The 20,007-nt window shown below is 37.1% G+C and overlaps 1 protein-coding gene across 1 annotated transcript in view; it reads right to left on the bottom strand.

The window, feature by feature from the left end:
• Positions 1–20,007, bottom strand: part of LOC124117567 — a 50,098-nt gene that overhangs the window by 25,726 nt on the left and 4,365 nt on the right. Inside the window, exon 2 of the mRNA XM_046479518.2 lies at positions 2,873–2,976. The gene's annotated coding sequence lies outside the window, so the exon portion shown is untranslated. The remainder of the gene's footprint in view (positions 1–2,872; positions 2,977–20,007) is intronic.

Raw genomic sequence — 20,007 nt, 5'->3', positions numbered from 1 at the left:
CACCTATTCACATCTCACCTGTTCATGTCTCATCTGTTAACCCGTTCATGTCTCACCTGTTCATGACTCACCTTTTCCTGTCTCAACTGTTCACATCTCACCTGTTCACCTGTTTATGACTCACCTATTCATGTCTCACCTGTTCATGTCTCACCTGTTCATGTCTCATCTGTTCATGGCTCGCCTGTATAATGTTCGACTGAGTCCCCACCTCACATCCTCGTAACACATGTGCCATTTCTGCCCTTGTCGGTAGTGATAGGCCCGTATTCATTTCAGATTATTTCGTCAGTTTCACCAAGCACTACTAATCTCACTCTCGTGAAATTCTCAAAACACAACATCTTGTTATCGTTTTCATGATAGAAAACAACAGCAACATTCTCAGGAAAGTAAAAAGATTAATCATCCATTGTCAATTTCATCTCTTCCACATGACATGTGTTGTACATTTCAGACAGCTGTTTCAAGAGGCTGTCACACCGTATGTGAGACAAGGGCAGTCGAGGAGCACCAGATGGAACATAAACACACCACCCTTGACATTAAGTCCAATAACTATCCAATGAACAAGCGTCAATATCACTCAAATTGCGAGAACATATTTCAAGCTCCTAACTTTCCCACAACGACATTTGCATTCCTGGTACGATGATGTGAATCAAAGCCATATGACTCAAGCATGCTAATTGAGAAAATTACCGAAAACTACCTTTGACGACAATTATCAAAACAAGCCTACACGTTAATAACATGATCACTATAATGATTCATACAGATTGTATGCATAAATTAGTATGAAGGTTCGCTGTGGCGGAGTGTACGATGACACACTGTGAAGGGTACTGCTGTTCCTGATCAATCAGGACCTGGTCGGCCACAAGTTGACATTATATCTTCATGAATGAAATAAGTGGACTGTGTCACGTATCCATGTGCGATGTTAATGGAGATAGGATTGACTTATGGTGAGAGTGTTTGTTTGTTTGTTGTTTAATGCCGCACTCAGCTATATTCAATCTATGTGACATCGGTTTGTAAATAACCGAGTCTGGACCACACAATCCAGTGATTGACATCTTGAGCATCGATCTACATAATTGGGATACGATGACATGCATCAACCAAGTTAGTCGCCTCTTTCGACAAGCATAATCGCCCCTTACCACAAGTAAGGGTTACGTAAAGTTGCATACCTAAAGTTAGACACAGGATGTGTCTCCAACATGATAAATATTCTGTTTAATCCTTTAATCTAGTTAATCCCACAATCAACGCCCAACTGTTGAAACCAGTAACAATCTGTGATATCTCAAATTGTAAAATGTTTTATTTTGCTGATGTTAGTTCTGAAAATAGTTTTGCTTTCATTTAAACACCTTTCATTTACACGTATCCATGTGTGATGTTAATGAAGACAGGATTGACTTATGGTGGGAGTGTTTGTTTGTTTGTTGCATAACTCCGCACTCAGCAATATTCCAGCTATATGACGCCAAAGTAGACATAATTTGTGGATATCAACTTCTGTAATTACTGTAAAGCCGACGTTACGGTATAGATCCTTATACTGTTGTCAAGCAAGGCTTGCTTGACAACGGTATAAGGATCTATACCAAAACGTCGCCTATACGGTAATTAAAGAAGTTATTATCCACAAACCATCCATCAACTTCTAAGTAATTCCTATCAAACAATTTGATTTATATGATGGCGGTCGGTAAATAATCGACATCATGAGCATCGATCTACGTAATTGGGATAGATGACATACATCAACCAAGTCAGCAAGTCTGACCACCCGATGCTGTTAGTCGCCTCTTATGACAAGCACAGTCGCCCCTTACAGCAAGTATGGGTTACGTAAAATTACATACGTTAAGTTAGACACAGGATGTGTCCCCAACATGATAAATCTCCCATTTAATCCTTTATCTAGTTAATCCCAACTGTTGAAACCATTAATAACCTGTAATATCTCAAATTGTAAAATGCTGTACTTACCTGATGATAGTTGTGAAAATAGTTTAGCTTTAATTTAAACACCTGAAAACAATTAAATTTGTCAGCAAGAAATTGCTGATTTGTATGGCTCAATAACCTGATTACAGAATGTGCAGAAAGTAGAGAAACTTCAGTTTTCTTTCAAAATCTTATATTTTATCACCAACTGATATATTTTTATAGTGCATAACATTGACATGTATTATGTGCACCCCCCAATTCTCTGGTTCAAGTTTTGGGGTTGAAAAGGGGGTGTTAAAACCATACTCAACGACTTAAATCTGTTTTCAGAGATCAAGCGGAAGTGGACAAAACTAGTTCAACATTGATTAAACTTTCTCAATAATAGCCACTTTGCAAATATTTATCTCTTCCTCTCTTCTGTAAAGACTGTAATATATACAAGGAAATATGGACTGTCATGTAAATTTTCAGTCTTTGTAGGGACGTATTTAAAGATTACTTACAGATTGGTCCAGAAGGGTGTTTAAGACAGCCAACCATCAGTAAATAGGGAAGATTAGGAAACACAGCTAAACAATGTCTCTCTCTATTCACACCAGTCATGTCAAATGGACATAAACAATGAGTATATATCTCACCACAACAACAATCACGAGAAATAGCCATAAACAATGTCACAGTTTAAATCTGTCCACAACAATCACGATCTCACACACATGAAATGACCCAGTTGACTTCGACATGTAGACTATATATAGATACAGTCTGGGGGGGGGGTAGCGGCGATGAATTGGTCATGTGACTAAACTGAGCACCACATTGACCTGTAGCCACCAAGATGATCTGTAACCACCAAGATGACCTGTAACCAGGACAATTGAGCAACTCAATGGTGGAACCTTACCTTGGTGTGAGTTAGCTTGACAGTGGTGCTAGATGAGCCGACAAGCTGTCAATCAAGTTGTCCATAGCTGTCAGTCCCCTTGTTTCCCCTAGGTCATACTGGGGCTGAAACAGATGCATGGTGTCAGTAGCACTGTTATTGTTAAGGTGTCAGTGATTGATGCTACTAATGTCCACCCCAAAAAGTAGTTTTGTTTCCATGGTTACGCATAAGACCACATTTTTAAAATTTTGTTTCACTGATTTATTCCAGCTTTTCCACAAAAGATCAGTGGAAATAAAACTAAAATTTAACAGCATTGGCAATCATTTATTTATTTATTGACATGAAATTCATTCTGCTGTGGTGTTAAAACTGCAGGTGGCCTCTTGAATCACCAATAGTGATGTAGACATGGAATTTATACATGACACGTTTTATTGTATAAGAGAGTCTATATTTCTAGTGGTAGACATAACAAAATTAGATATTTTATGTTTAATCTTTTTCTGGACTTTTCAGTAGGAGAGGTGGGCCCGTGATACAAATAATAAAACAAATGAGGCCCTGGGTCTCATGCAAAAACAATGCACTGATCCGCAATATCATTCCCACTACACACAATGTCAAGGCAATTCATTTTGTACACCTGAGATCTTAGGTTGGAGTGGAGGAAAAAATAATAAAATAAAACATATTTTAATAATTATTTGTGGCGAGAAGCAAGATTTTTTTGTATGTGCCTTAATAAAAATAAGTCCATTTTTAAAGTGTCAAATTCCATACACCAAGTGGTTGTTCATAGCACTACATGATGGAAAAGATAAAAAATATAATTCAAAATACATACTAATCTATACAGTTCTGTGATGTAATTTAGACTTCAAAGATTGTAGGAAAGGTGTGTAATGGATACGAGTCACTGTAAGAAGGCAGGCAAATACATTTCTTTGTTTTAAAATGTATCTGTAACCCGTGAAGATCCGAAGAAACTATTTTCACAACTATCATTAGGAAATTACAACATTTTACAATTTGAGATATCACAGGTTTTTACTGGTTTCCACAGTTGGGCGTTGATTGTGGGATTAACTAGATTAAAGGATTAAACAGGATATTTATCATGTTGGGGACACATCCTGTGTCTAACTTTATGTATGTAACTTTATGTATGTAACTATACCTAACCCATGCTTGCTGTAAGGTGGGAATATGCTTATCGTAAGAGGCAACTAACGGGATCGGGTGGTCAGACTTGCTGACTTGGTTGATGCATGTCATCTATCCCAATTGCGTGGATCGATGCTCATAATATCAATCAATGGCTTGTCTGGCCCAGACTCGATTATTTACAGACCGCCGTCATATAGCTGGAATATTGCTGAGTGCAGTGTTAAACACCAAACAAACAAACAATAATTGTATCTGTTGACCTTCATCTGATTCAATTTCTAAGAGTGAGTGAGTGATTGAGCTTTATGTGGGAGGAAAGCCCCAAGTGATGCAGGTCTTAGACTTTTACCACTTCGGTGAAACCCACGAGCACGGGTATGGTGCTGACAACCCTAGAAACATAATCATGGCTATTTCTAAGAAATAAACTGAGGAAACTGCGAAGGAAGGTTTGCTTACCAGACCTAATGGTTGCAACTTGGAGAGACTTGAGGCAGTTGAGTGAGTGAAAAGAAATGTGTGAGACTGAGGATCACAGACCACAGATTCACACATTCCAACACCAGCACACAATGACATAATCAAGGAGACAGTTCAAAGTCTAACCACTTACCTTCTCAATATTCCAATCATTTACCATAACCATGGCAACCAATAATTCTTGCATCAAGAAGTAAGAGGCTCCCTTCAGTTCTAAGACATGTAAAACATGGAGGTACGGAGGCTGGAGAGCCAGCGTGCAGGAGACTGATGGACAGAGGGGCTGTTACATATCTACATCCATGCACTCCGTAACAGCAGGGGAACATATAAGATTGCAGAGATGGAGAAACCATTCCGAGGAGGAGATATTTTAAGAAAGTATTTGGGTAGAAACTACCAGACGTGATAGAGATTGACGATGGTGTAATGGTAGTTAAGTATCTAATGTTGAACACCTTAAGCTATTCCGCGTCAGTGAACTCAAGCTTTAGAAGCAATAGGCTGGTGTCTGCATCAGTGATGTTTATCATAGAGTGATGGTTTGTCAAGATACTTGTGATGTCTTTGATCTATCCCCAATACAAAAAACATCATGACAATACTCATGGTAATAATAATAATAATAATAATAATAATAACAATAATAATAATAATACCCTTTGAGTATGTCTGCTTAGCGAAGAGACATTGTGACCAAGTGACACATTTTGCAATGCATTGTAGAGTGCATGTCATTTCATTTTTTTTATAGAATAGCACAGGCATATATGCATAGAAAACAACACAAAAGGACAATTTTGAAAAGTCCTTCACCAAGTTCAAAATATTGACCTTCGTGTAATTTAAGAAGATCATATTTCAACACTCCATAGAGGGATTTACCTATGTCTATCTTATCCATGAATTCAGGCGACTCAGTAATACATGTTCGGGGCCCATGGCCATGGGGGGCCTAGTTTGATTTAGGCCATGCATTTTTTATTTTTTGTTTCACAGGCCCGCCCCCAACTGAAAAGCAGCCAGGCAAAAAAATAAATTAAACATAAAACATATTTATTTTTATTATGTTTCCCGCTAGAAAAAAGGCCCTCATATATAATAAAAGATGTTGTATATAAATTCCATGTCTACATCAGCGTTATTCAAGAAGCTAGCTGCAGTTTTAACTTGACCGAATGACAAACAAACAAACAAATAAATTATTGACATAGCTTTTTATTTTTATTTTGACCGAACGTGTGTGGAAAAGCTGGAATAAATCCGTGAAACAAAAAATTAAAAAAGTGTGGCCTTAGTTATGATTCAAACAGCCATACCTGTTTTGTTCATCAACAAACACCCAATGCTTTTGTCCTTCACCATGAAGATATTTCACAATACAGACAGGGTTTTACTTGATGCAAAATATTACATCCTATAAGCGTACAAATTGAGAGTGGGTGCAAAAAAACTAACATGTCACATGTATATATTATTAAACCAACATTCTATTCTGTAAGAAATACACGACGAAAAATTCATAACGTAAATGGTTAGGTTTTCTTCAACCAATGAAATCTGCATCTATAATTGGCTTAAGGCTTTCGAGCATGTGGGATAACATGACATCAGTACGTTAGGGCTGGGACGAGTCCACATTTACTACCCGGGTACCTGACACCCTATTACCCGGCCCTACCCGGATACGCGCTATAGGTCTCAAGAGTTGGGTACAAAATGTCCGAATGGTAATTGTTTTACCGCTGCCCTGGCAAAAACTATTTAGATACATGTCCCCCATTGTCCCCCATTGTCCCCAGGTGGACTAGAAATAAGACACAGGTAAATCTGGTATACCTTTTTCATGGCGTCACGTAACATGCCTACCTCTGTATGCTCCATCTACCAAATTTAAATCCTTATTGTGTGCTTTGAATATCATGGGTAGACTTAGCTCTGGTGTGTGGGAGACTCAATGGTAAGCTGAATAATGTCAGGTCACGCACTTAGGTCCCCAATCTCCTGAAGGCAACAACAAGGATGTGTTGAGATGTATCCTGTAGCCTTGTCAATAAGATGGTGTGCGTTTGTATCAAATAACCATCCTCAAACATCCTCAATCATCCAGGGTATCTTATTATTATTATTATTATTATTATTATTATCATAAATATGCAGGGCCCTATTCAACAAAGCAATCTAAGTGCTAAGACGATAGTATTGTGATTGAGTATGGTTTTATGCCGCTTTTAGCAATATTCACGCAATATCATGGCAGGGGGACACCAGAAATAGGCTTCACACACTGTACCCATGTCGGGAATCGAACCTGGGTCTTCGGCATGACGAGCGAACGCTTTTACCACTAGGCTACCCGACCACCCCCTAAGACGATAGTAACTCCCATATTTTAACATAAACTTACGACAAGCATGCTAAGATCGCTTTGTGGAATGAGCCCTGGCACCCATTCCACAAAGCGATCTTAGCGCTAAGGTGATCATAACTCCACATAGGCATACGATAGTCATAGCGCTAAGATCGCTTTGATCCATCAAAGCTTAAATTTGGAGTTATGCCGAGCACAGAATCTATAAGGAAACAAAAGAATTTTATCATTTGCACATTTTCGTTTGGTGAATTCGTGATGTATATACTACATGTGCTAAGGCACAAAAAGAAACTTCACATATCATGGAATACGTACATTTCTTTTGGTGCCTTTAGTGATATACACAGGACACACAAAAAGAAACTGCACATATATGATCGAATATGCATCATGCACATTACCTTTTGTTGCCCTTAGTATACAACCAATCAATATGATCCTTACGAACAAGAGTTCAGCATTGATCCACATTCAAAATTGTTGCTTCGTATGTGCAAGCCCTCAAAATCTTAATAGAAGCAAAAGACTGTTACACACAGAATTTTCAGCCGGAAAAGATATTTTCCTGCGTATCAAGATGCGGAGACGGAAGTCCATATGTTATCAGGCATTCCCAGTTGTATTTGAGACATTCACAAGCAACTCAACATGCTCAAGTGCTTGTTACATCACTGACTGTTTGACCGGCGGATACTTCCAACATTGTTTCATTCAAACAGGACTCAAATTGAAGCTATGGTTGCAAATCTGGGCAGGGTGAATATCATAAAATGTGTGTGTGTTGTGTGTGTTGTGTGTGTGTCTGTCTGTGTGTCTGTCTGGACTAATGGCAGTTTGACAGAATATCATCATAAAATGTGTGTGTGTTGTGTGTGTGTGTGTCTGTCTGTGTGTCTGTCTGGACTTATGCCAGTTTGACAGAATATCATCCTAAAATGTGTGTGTGTGTGTGTGTGTGTGTGTGTGTGTGTGTGTGTGTGTGTGTGTGTGTCTGTGACTGTGTGTCTCTGTCTGTCTGTCTGTCTGCACTTATGCCAGTTTGACAGTCCTAGCCCACTGAGATAACATGCCACAGTTTATACCCTACATGGATACCCTACTCAGACACAGCATACTGAGTCCAAGCCAACCAGAGCTTGTTTTAGCCCCTTAAAGCCAAACAAAAAGTACCATCTATTAACGGACAGGGTTTGAACCACTGATCTCCTCTCTCCGGGTTGATGCTCTACCACGTCTCCATGGAAATGGTGGGAAATGTAGAATCATGCACACCAGCTGATGGCTGGTAACATTTTCAAAAGAAATCAGAAAAGTCACTGTTTGTCTGGTTTGTCACCTTAGCGTGGCAAGTTTTCCTTCACTAATTTTTTTTCGGTTGTCTTGTTGTGATCAAACAATATGTATCAAGTGTATACTGGGGGATTTTAGAGAAAAGACAAGACAACCCCATAACCAGCATTCAGGTTCTTCCAGACAAATTGGGACTATGCAGGTTAGCCCTATATGGGTGAGAAGCATTCTCCAAAGCCCCGTGCCTTAAGCATGTTAAATACCATATGCCAGTAAAAGTGGGTGGGTGGGTGGGTCACTGACAGACTGACAGAGAAAAGTCAACCACTTTTATGAGTACAGTATTCCATGTAATAAGCGCCCATGGCGATATTTGCTAATATAATATATTGGCTTAGTGAACAATCCCAGTTAGCACCCCTTCCGATTGATCAATGTACACAAGACTTATTTATTTGTGTATAATACGTACTTGTGAGTTACATGAACCCTTAATTATGGGCAATTAAATTCTTGAAAATATACTTGTCGTGAATGATATATGCACATACTTTTCTTTGTATCATTTCAGCCTGTCAGCATAAACTATGAAATTTAAACTTTTTCAACTTTTTCTCACCAAAATGATATTCTAATAAGAACCCCCTATTTCTAATTTTGAGAGCACCCTGGGCGCTTATTACGTCGAATACGGTATTTCAGTTGTATCATGGCCATGTGCTGCAGGTCTCAGATGTTTACTACATTGTGAAATCCACAAGCATGTGTATGGTGCTCTCAAACCAAGAAACATGACTGCCAAGAATCAGGATCTGAACCCACAACCATAGGTTTCTGGCATGCCCAAGAGATGCAACTATGCACAGGAAATAGCAGTGCCTTAGATGACTGGGCCACCTGCGCTCCCTAATAACCCAAATGGATGGGGCGTTGATTATACTATTACTATGTTATTATGTAGGGTTATTTTCTGTATTGATACAAGATGATACACTAAAAGAAATTACTTACTACTCGAGAAATGACACCCAGCATTTTCGTCAGTCAAATTTCACGAAATGTATTGTAATTAGGGTTTCAAGTTCACTACTAACAATAGACGCTACGAAAATATGTCAACCATGACACCCAGCATTTTCGTCAGTCAAATTTCACGAAATGTATTGTAATTAGGGTTTCAAGTTCACTACTTAAATTAGCTGCTACGAAAATATGTCAACCATGTCAACACCTAGCTTTTACCTTTTGAAACTGCACAGATCCACACTGTTGGGAACGATGGCATGCAATCAACTAATCAACTGGTCCTAGATTATTCTGCGTTAAAATTACCAAAAGCCTTTGGTTAAAAATATATAATTCTGCGGTTAAGCAACCATTTCTGAAAAACAATTTTTTTAAAAACTTGAACCCAAATCCAAAACTAAATAATTTCCGAAACTGTCATTATTTACAGTTATCATTGGATCAGATACACAATTATGCAAGCAAATAAACATAGTGTCACCAATATTTATTTTCGGTTAGATGTCATCAAGGTTCAAGTAGTCATAATACCACAAGAGCATTTAAACAATGTTAAATGTGAGAATTATTTCTTTCAAATTTTGTTTTATTGCAGGATTCATATTTTGTATGCTTTAATAACTGTGATATGATCTTAAATGTTTTTGCATCATTTGGGCAAAACACGAAAGGATATGCTTGAATGATAATAATGAAAATAAGGGCAATTTTCTGCAATTCTGCTGCGAGATACATTTTCTGCAAGTCTTTCCGTTATCACGGAATCGCAGAATTCGTCTGGAACTGATCGACCAACTCACCAAGCCTGACCACCAGATCCATTAACTTGCCTCCTATATAATGACCACCATAAGTTGCTGAGAGATCCGGGGAGAATAGGTCTTCAGCAACCCATGCCTGCCATGAAAGGCGACTATGCTTGTTGTAAGTGGCGACTAACGGGATCAGGGGGTCAAGCTCGCCGATTTGGTTGAAGCATGTCATCATATCCCAAATGGTTATGCTTATATGATGGGTGTCTGTAAATAATCAAGTCTGGACCAGATAATCCAGTGATTGATAACATGAGCATCGTGAGCATTTGGTTGGTTGGTTTGATATTGATATTGAGTGCGGCGTTAAACAACAAACCAACCAACCAAATGCTTAGATCGATGCTCATGATATCAATCACTGGATTGTCTGGTCCAGACTTGATTATTTACAGACCCCTGTCATATAACTTGAATATTGCTGAGTGCCGTGTTTACAACAAACAAACAAACATAAGTTGCAGGAGGCCTTAGTCAATTCTGACCTAGAATCCCACAGGAACATACAGTAATCTGTGATTACAGATAATTGGGCTGGCACGAGTCCAAATTTACTACCCGGGTACCCACCCCTATTACCCAGGTACCCACTGTAGGTCTCAGGAGATGTCTCAAAATGTTCGATTGTGAACATTTTTAGCATAGGCCTGTCAAAACGTATTAAGATACATGTATTAAACAATCTGGTCATTCATACACTGAAGTTGAATTAAGTTACATGTTTATTGAACCATATGAAAAATCAGAAGGAATGGGTGCATAGTCAGAAAGAAATGCAAACATTGTAGTGTAACCATAGAGTTCCAGATCATTTTTGTCATTAAACAATATATCACGTGACTAATTAACCACGGGTCCGGGTAGTCCTGTGGGTACCCAGGTCGTCCTGTGGGTACCTGGGTCCTACTCAGTACCCACCCGACCCGGGTACCCGAAATACCTGTCCCAGATAAACAATTTTTCTTTTTCAGAAAAAGTAACTCTTGCTCATTTCCATTTCATATGAACTTCCTCGTTGTAAATGTTTCACTAGAAATAAGGAAAACAAAAAACTTCCTCATAAATAATTACCTGAATATCTATGGTAATCATAACATAAGGCCACAACAATGTACTCAGCCATGTAGTCAGAATACAGTACAATCTCATAAAAAAAATTCTATTTTTTTTAAATGACTGTGCAACATAATTTTTTTTATTAAGCTGTTAAGACTGAAATGCTTGGATATTTATATACCTTGACATGTAAACGGCTCATACATCCACAAAACAAAAGCAATTATTGTCAGACAAGTCATGTCTTGATTTTAGAGATATGAGGATTTTTCCTTCGGCTAAACAATACAAAAAGTTACTGAGAGGGGGTTTTCTAAACAAAATCTCATTGAGACGCGACTGAGATGTAGACTAACGACGGGGACACTGGACAGACTTATGCGTATATCGCTTTGTGGACCAAAATTGACAGATTTTGACCCAACACCGACAATGCGACGCTGGAAGGCTGGACGAAACCGACAGCTTTACAGTAGAAACCGCTCCATAGCTAATTTAGTCAAACCAACATCACGATAGGTTGAAATTGTATATATTAGATCTGTGTCATTGAATTGTTAATAAATTGAATGTATATCATGTATATATGTTATGAAAGAGGCACTTGAGTTTATTTTTTTATTCATGCATGAACATTCAACAATAGATATGAGGTGGGCGTGGCCAAATGCAAATGTCCGATTGGCAAAAAAATATTTCCGGATCCCTGTAAGAGAGTTTATGTTTGTTTGTTTGTTGTTTACCCACACTCAGCAATTTCCAACTATAATGATAGTAGTCTGTAAATAATCTAGTCTGAACCAGACAATCCAGTGATTGACCCACTTTATTGGACCCATTGTATTACCTTTTATATTTTACACCAAACATTTTGTGTTCAAAATATAATCTTTTGATTATTCACTGATTTTGTGTTGCCATTTACTGATTTCATAAATTAGTTCTGTATGTACCTACTGTAATAACACTTACCGTATTCGACGTAATAAGCACCCAGGATGCTCTCAAAATTAGAAATAGGGGGCTCTTATTAGAATATAATTTGTGTTGAAAGATCCTTAATTTCGTAGTTTATGCTTACAGCCTGAAATGATACAAAAGAAAAGTCTGTGCGTATTATACATGACACGAGTGCAAATAAATAAGTCTTGTGTACATTGATCAATCTGACGGATGCTAATTGGGATTGTTTACTAGCCAATATATTAGCAAATATCGCTGTGGGTGCTTATTAGAGCGGGGCGCTTATTACATCGATTACGGTAGTCACAAAAACCTCAATGTGTGAAATATAGAATACTAAACGAGCTCCCGTGTAATACCAATTTTATGAAACGAGTGAATAGTTGTGGTATCTGACGAGGGAAAGCGAGTCAGATACCACAACTATTCACGAGTTTCATAAAATTGGTTTTACACGGGAGCGAGTTTAGTATTTTGTTTATTACTTGCAATTTATAACGTTTTTTGAATTATACTGTTGAGTATGAATAGGCTGACACCTACATGATCCACGACATAGTCCAATTGAGTTTAACAGAATAATACTTCAAACCCGTCAAAAGTTGAAACATATGAATTTCATACCATACAACGGGTCTACCTTTAGAATTCACAAAGTTATCGTAGGGCTAAGACTTTCGCATCTCACATACTTTAACTTAGACCAACGACTGTCGTTGCGCTACAATACGATCGCCTTGTGGAACGGGCCTTGCACCTGGCAGTTTTCAATAACGTCACAATACCCGATGACGTAATTTGTGGAATTTTGATGCAAGATCCATCGGCGAAACAATGCCATGTGACGTCAGCCTAGCAACAAGGTTGCTGGGGTCATCGAGTGTGCATAAGCTCCTCTCAGTGATCTATCAACTCCACACGCAATGTCGTTGAATAAGCCAAGAGATGTTGAGAGCTTTCAATATTTGTTCGTGAAACGTGTTCCGAGAGTACATAAGCACGCGTTTTGGTATTACACAATGTGTAATAAAGCTGTATGTTTATTAAACGGGTGATCTCTTCACGGGCAAGTAATAATATGGCTTTGTCAATATCACGTGTACATTATTCCTAAGTAATGTTTCAATCTTAGACATGTTAGAAGGCAAAGCATCACAACAAAGGTTATGGTTATGGTTATGAAGTGTTATGGTTTTTAGTAGGATTGGATTTCTAACATGTATAAAATGCATGGTGCTCTGTTATGTTCTAACTAGGTTAGCATAGATAGGGATGTCATTGTATTTTAGAAATATACAATGGATTGGAATTGTTTATAGTACAATAAAACACTGCAGGGACAATAATGATGAGGGGTATAGCCCCAAGTGGTTTATTCCCTCTGCAGTGTTTTATTGTATGATAAACAATAACCACGAGTCGTTTATTTCTTACATGATATGTCAACATTATATACAGCCTCTTTAAGGGTCTTTACAAAATGAACAAGCTTTAAAAATATTTACCCGTATTTTAATAAAAAGTCCATCATACAAACAGGGGGGATTAAGTTAGGTATTTCCCGGATATTCTCACAATTTTCACGTAGATTTTCTGTACCTTTTCACCCAAAACCGATTGTCAAATCTCTCCCACTTTTGGATGCGATCATTCGGCCATTGCATTTATCTGCGTTGTCAAGCTACTACGTCCATGGGAAACAACTCACTTGACACTTCCCTTTCAAAAACGGCGTCGTCCAATTACGACGTCATTAACTTGCATGAGCATGTTCGAATCTCCAGAAATGACATCATAATAGAACAATGTTCTATCGTGAAATAATCTATGTTCGTTCTTCATTGTTCTTTGCGATTTATCACATAGATATTTTATACACTAGGATATCTATGACTTCTTAATGTTGATGCTGTAGATGATACAAATTTATGAATCATTTCAATAGCAAATTAAAAATTCACTGCCACAGAAATGATTAAATGTTAAAATGGTTAAGATCACCATGGTTTTGATGGACAATGAGCCTGACGAGAAGGAAGAAAGTTCAATTTTAAACATTTACCATATTCGATGTAATAAGGGCCCTAGCTGCTCTAATAAGCGCCCAGAGCGATATTTGCTAATATATTGGCTAGTGAACAATCCCAATTAGCACCCCTTTCAATTGATCAATGTACACAAGACTTATTTATTTGTGTATAATACGTGTGTTATATGCATCCTTAATTATGGAAAATTAAATTCTGGAAAAATATATCTGTCGTATGTAAACATTTCAGGGTGTCAGCATAAGCCACGAAATTTACGATCTCTCAACTCTGTTGTCTTTCACCAAAATAATATTCTAATAAGAGCCCCCTATTTCTAATTTTAAGAGCGCCCTAGGCACTGATTATGTGGAATACGGTAATGGATTAGCCTAGACCATATTTAGCATCAAATTGATGAATTTCAGGAATTTTTAGGACATTTGTTACCTAAACACACACAGAATAGCTCATGTTATTATTATTAATCAAGTATTGACATAGTAAATTGAACATGGCAGAAATTGGTAACCCACTAAACATGCTAAATATAATAACTAAAACAATATAACCCACCTTCCCTAACCAGTTATAGACAGTGTGATCAAAGTCATGATTGAGAAACTGGAATATTTTTGTACAGGCCTAAAGAAGCTTTCAGCAATATCTGTGTTTTATCACAAAATGGCAGCTTTATCATGATGATTTTTTAGGGCAAATGATCAAAGTGACAGGTCATATGTATTGGCAACTTTGGTTTAGGGACATAGGGATCTATCTAAACCTCAGCAGCTCAGAGGCGATATGCAGCCCTAAGTCTGCAGCAAATGTCAGTAGAAATTCCCACATTTTCCCAGTTCATGTTAATACATATACTGTATTCGACGTAATAAGTGCCAAGGGCATTCTCAAAATTAGAAATAAGGGGCTCTTATTAGAATACAACTTTGGTGAGAAAAAAACAAAAGAGTTGAAAGATCGTAAATTTTGTGGTTTATGCTGACAGCCTGAAATGATACAAAAGAAAAGTCATATTATAAGTGCATATTATACATGACAGATATACTTTCCAGAATTTAATTGCCCATAATTAAGGGTGCTTATAGCACACGAGTGCGTATTATACACCAATAAATAAGTCTTGTGTACTTGGTCAATCGGAAGGGGTGTTAATTGGAATTGTTCACAAGCCAATATATTAGCAAATATCGTCCTGGGCGCTTATTAGAGCAGGATGCTTATTACGTCGGTAACAAAATGTTATGGCTTTGTATCGGTGACTTGTATTTCACTGATAACAGGACTAATGTGGAGGAAGAGGAGTTAATGTCAAGTTGATCTATATTACATTGAATGCAAGGTTAACTTTCAATTCTAAAAATACCTCTGAATTTAAGAAAATAAGAACTTTAACATCTTATAATAAATCCCAATTTTGAACAAAATAATTATTCTTTTACCCCAGTTTGCCTAACTAGGGCATTTAGTTTGGAATGCTAGATAAATCTATGAGATGACCTCAGTGCTGACAGACCAAGGATTATTATCAGGACTTATCTTGGCATTTGAGCTCCAATCAGTGAATCCTGACATTTAAAGGGGACACAACTCCATTTACACTACAGAGCCCATAAAGCCACACTTTTTACCAGCTTTTCTACACATGAAAAATAAAAAATGTGTGGTCAAGCAGTGTTTAAAATTTAGCAAGTCTGGGGTTCTTGTCATTGCCCTAAAGTTAAACAGTAAAGTCCCCAAACATGAACTGTAAACTGATACTTCAACAACATGACTCAACTGACCTATGACCTATGAGATCACATTTCTGCATGCTGCACTCTCCTCATCATGGTCATGAGAACCAAAGCACGCTTAGCGCCCCTTGTACACTTGTCATAGTGAAAGACATCACATGCCCACTGACAATAACAATGCACTGACCTGGTGCTAGAGCAAAACAGTAATCCATGTGTTTGTCTTACGATATATCTCTAACTTTATCCATATATTTCTTTTGCCTTTTGATATCAAATATATCAACACAAGTTGATAAAAGCGGAAAGACTTCGAGGCTTGCCAAGGAGTTTTTCCACTTTTATCAACAAGTTTTGATATTTTTTATATCAAAAGATATGAGGGTGAGATTTTATCTATCATCCAACACCATTCTTCTAACTTTTTCAGTTTGTAGACAGTAATTAATAAAGCACTGTCTTAAGTGTAAAAAGTACTGCTAACAGCTTTAGTAGCAGAGCCATTAGTGAAGTCATTTGATTGTGACGTCATGGTAACTAATGACATCACAATGGCGACTGCAAAGCATTGTGATGCAATTTCATTGCAGAGGTATCTACAGTGTAGCTATCGCTTGATCTCACCCAAGGATATCTCCTGTGAGACAAGTTTTGGATGATAAATGCTTATAACGAACTGACGGGTATAACAAATAGTATTTTGGTCCCGGACATTTGTTGTATATATGCTTATAACGAACTACGGTTATAATGAACTATAATTAGTGGTCCGTTTGAGTTCGTTCTAACCGTAGTTTACTGGATGTGATATATATACTGTACTGTAAAAAGAACCATGGAAACTTAGAAAATTGACAAAGTGGGGTGTTTATTAAAACCAAACACAACAAGTTAAGTTTGTTTTCTGAGATCGAGCAGTTAACATGGCTAAGTGACCACACTTAGTTCAAATGTTGACGAAACTAAACCATGATATATATAATAGTTACAAGGCAATTAAGTACCCCTCTGTCTGCTGTTTTCTGTAAAGAAATCCGTAAAATAAACAAAGATAAGGACGGTTTTGTTGGGGCTGTCTATAAAGATTACTTACAGACTGGTCTAGAAGTTGATCAAAGGGTGCTTATCATTGAGCAGGTGCTTAATATGGTGAATAATAGGCAGAGATAGAAATTAACGCTTGCCCATAGGCCCGAGGCTAGTAGAAATTATCTTGGGCTATCAAAATTATAATTCTACTATCTTGTAGGCTGTAAGTACTTTTACACATGCTGTAAATTATCTATCGTCCTCTCAATTCCCCCTGTCAAATCACTGCGCAAGACATCATGATCATGTAAGCAATTCCAATTTCACACAATCTATATATTGTGAGGGCTTCTTAATATCTTAAGGTATTTATGGTACATTAAACATTGAAATTTTGATAGTCTTCATGTTTTATGAAGGGCTGAGTAATAAAATCCCTATATAACTAGCCCTGTGGGCTTGTTTGTTTTTTATAGTTATTTTCCATTCTTGAAAGGTTACTGGTGACCTTTTCTGTGTTAATGTACATGCTTTTAACATTTTTAATGAAGGTTTTATGATTTGCTCTTGTCACTTTATGGCTTATATTATTGATGATGTGATCAATAAAATTTTAAATTTTAACTCACTCACTCAGACACTCCAACCAAAAATTCAAACTAGTAGTATCTTTCATGTACATGATGTCTAGCAAGTTTTGTCTGACAGGTTTAAAAGATATTTTTAGACCACTGTTAGACCATAGTTAGGCCAGGCGTTTTATATTTTTCAGATTACGGACCCGCCGACTCTAATTTTTTAGAAAAAGTAAAATATAAAAAAATCAGATTTCCACCTCTTTTTTTCCGCCGATAGCCGCAAAGTCAGTTATTTTATTTGTTATCATCAACTTTTAATAAAAAAACATATGAATTTACCGTTGTAAACTAGTAAAGAGATACATAATCGATCTTTGTTGATCTTGAAGCCGAACATGAATAGCCTCTCTTGACAATTGTCCGTGTTGTAAGTGGTAGCATTTTTATTGTTACAAGGGGCTTTATCCTCACAAATGGGGGTCTTTTGAGCACAGAATATGTTCATAAAGTATGCCAGAGGCATTCTGCATTTTAAAAAAAGGCATCTGGCATATTTTTTTTTTAAATTTACCTCCTCCAACCCTGGACTTTGGGCAGAAAAATCCGTAATCCTAAAAATAAAAAGGCCTTACTCACATAATCATTCTCATTGTGTATTGATAGTTTTCTTTGAGTATTCAAAATAGTTTTGGGATTATTAAACCAACAATAACCAATTTTAACATGTTTAAAACTATTCCTTCTTAAAATGCTCTGTTGAGTGACAATTTGAGTATTTTCATCGAAGGAAACTAACAGTTTTAGTCCACCAGTCCTTATAATGATAACAATTATAGAGAAACCCTTAATAAAGGGCAAATTTCTTAGTCCTAATATGATATGTTAACTATTGGGCAGTTTGGCAAGGACTATAGTGCCAATGTCTAACGCTGACTAGTCCTTACAGTAGAGTTCATGTATGTGTGATGCCTCACCATTCCATCAGTAAATAGAAATCTGTAAACAGAGGGACACCAAAGAAATAAAAGCATGCATAGGGACAAGGCTACACTGGTTAGATTTGCAGTGTTGTTAAATTCCTACATGTCTGATCTGATATGTGGGACTGTCAGAAAAGGGGATATGTAGAACTTTATGAGTTGAACATTAAGAGATTAAATTATGAGCTCTTGAAAATGAAATATTTACACAAGGGTTCTTCATGTTCCGTAGAGTTACATACATAATTTCCTTGTTTCATTTAAGTGCTGTTTTAGCCTGGATTTTAAGAAATTTGCTCTTCTTGTGTCGGGAGGTCAGTGTATATTGTGATATTGATGTATTGATATATTTTTTAATGTTGACACTGTATCGGTACAAATTTAAGAATATTGACACTAAAGCAATGATTCACTGTTAAGATCCCCATGTTAAGATTGACATTAAAAAGGCAGAAAGTTCAGTTTTAACATAATTTTATGGAAATCAGCCTTGTTCATATTTAGCTGATTAGTTGCTGCCCGAGATAGGAAATGTCTATCTGCAGACTCAGAATAACTACTTTTATCATTAATTGATATATCGAAATATCATGAAACCTTTTAGATGATATATTGATAGTAAAATTTCCAATCAATGACACATCTATTCATATGAATAGAAGTGTTTTCGTCCTAAATTACCATTGATGTTCAAGGCTTGCACTTGGTTGAACATGTTGAAGACACTAAAATTGACTGTTTTTTCCATACAAAAAATTTTAAGCAACTGGTGCCTCAAGTCTATGCTTAAATGAAACAGATTACTTGCTCCAGGAAAAGTGAACTTTTCACAATCTAAACATCTGATTTACATGCCTATAATAAATGAATGACAAGTTTAATGATTAGGTTAGCTATTCTCAGGATCTTGACAAATGAACATTTTTCAGACAGCCAGTAACTTGAATAAGTATAACTGTATCATTTAATGATCTAACCCACATCAGTCTTCCTAATTAAAGAAGCACAATGTTCCCAGGACTGACAGGAGGCCATTTCCAGTCCGGGTCTTGATATACCGTATTGGAAGTAATAAGCGCCCACGGTGATATTTGCTAATACATTGGCTAGTGAACAATCCCAATTAGCACCCCTTTCAATTGATCAATGTACACAAGACTTATTTATTTGTGTATAATATGCACTCGTGTGTATATGCACCCTTAATTATTGGCAATTAAATTCTGGAAAAACATATCTGTCGTATATAAACATTTCAGGGTGTCAGCATAAACCATGAAATTTACGATCTTTCAACTCTGTTTTTTCACCAAAATAATATTCTGATAAGAGCCCCCTACTTCTAATCTGGAGAGCGCCCTGGGCACTTATTACGTCCAATACGGTTGTATGTTTTGTAATTAGTGTCACATTTGTAAGGGAAACATTTGTGTAGTTAGGTTACTATAACTGGTAGACTCATCTCCACCATAACATTTGGGTGGGTATACAGGATATGAGAAATATGCTGATCCGCAGGACTGACCCTGGTATGAATCATGTTAATATGGCCTTGTGAACAGCCAACTGAACCCGCTGGTCTGGCCACTGGGCACTGCTGGAAAATATGGTTAA

The sequence above is a fragment of the Haliotis rufescens genome, unplaced genomic scaffold (genome assembly GCF_023055435.1).
Source record: "Haliotis rufescens isolate VD_foot unplaced genomic scaffold, xgHalRufe1.0.p SCAF_12, whole genome shotgun sequence".
Lineage (NCBI taxonomy): Eukaryota > Metazoa > Mollusca > Gastropoda > Lepetellida > Haliotidae > Haliotis > Haliotis rufescens.
This window is presented reverse-complemented; position numbering and strand designations above follow the sequence as displayed.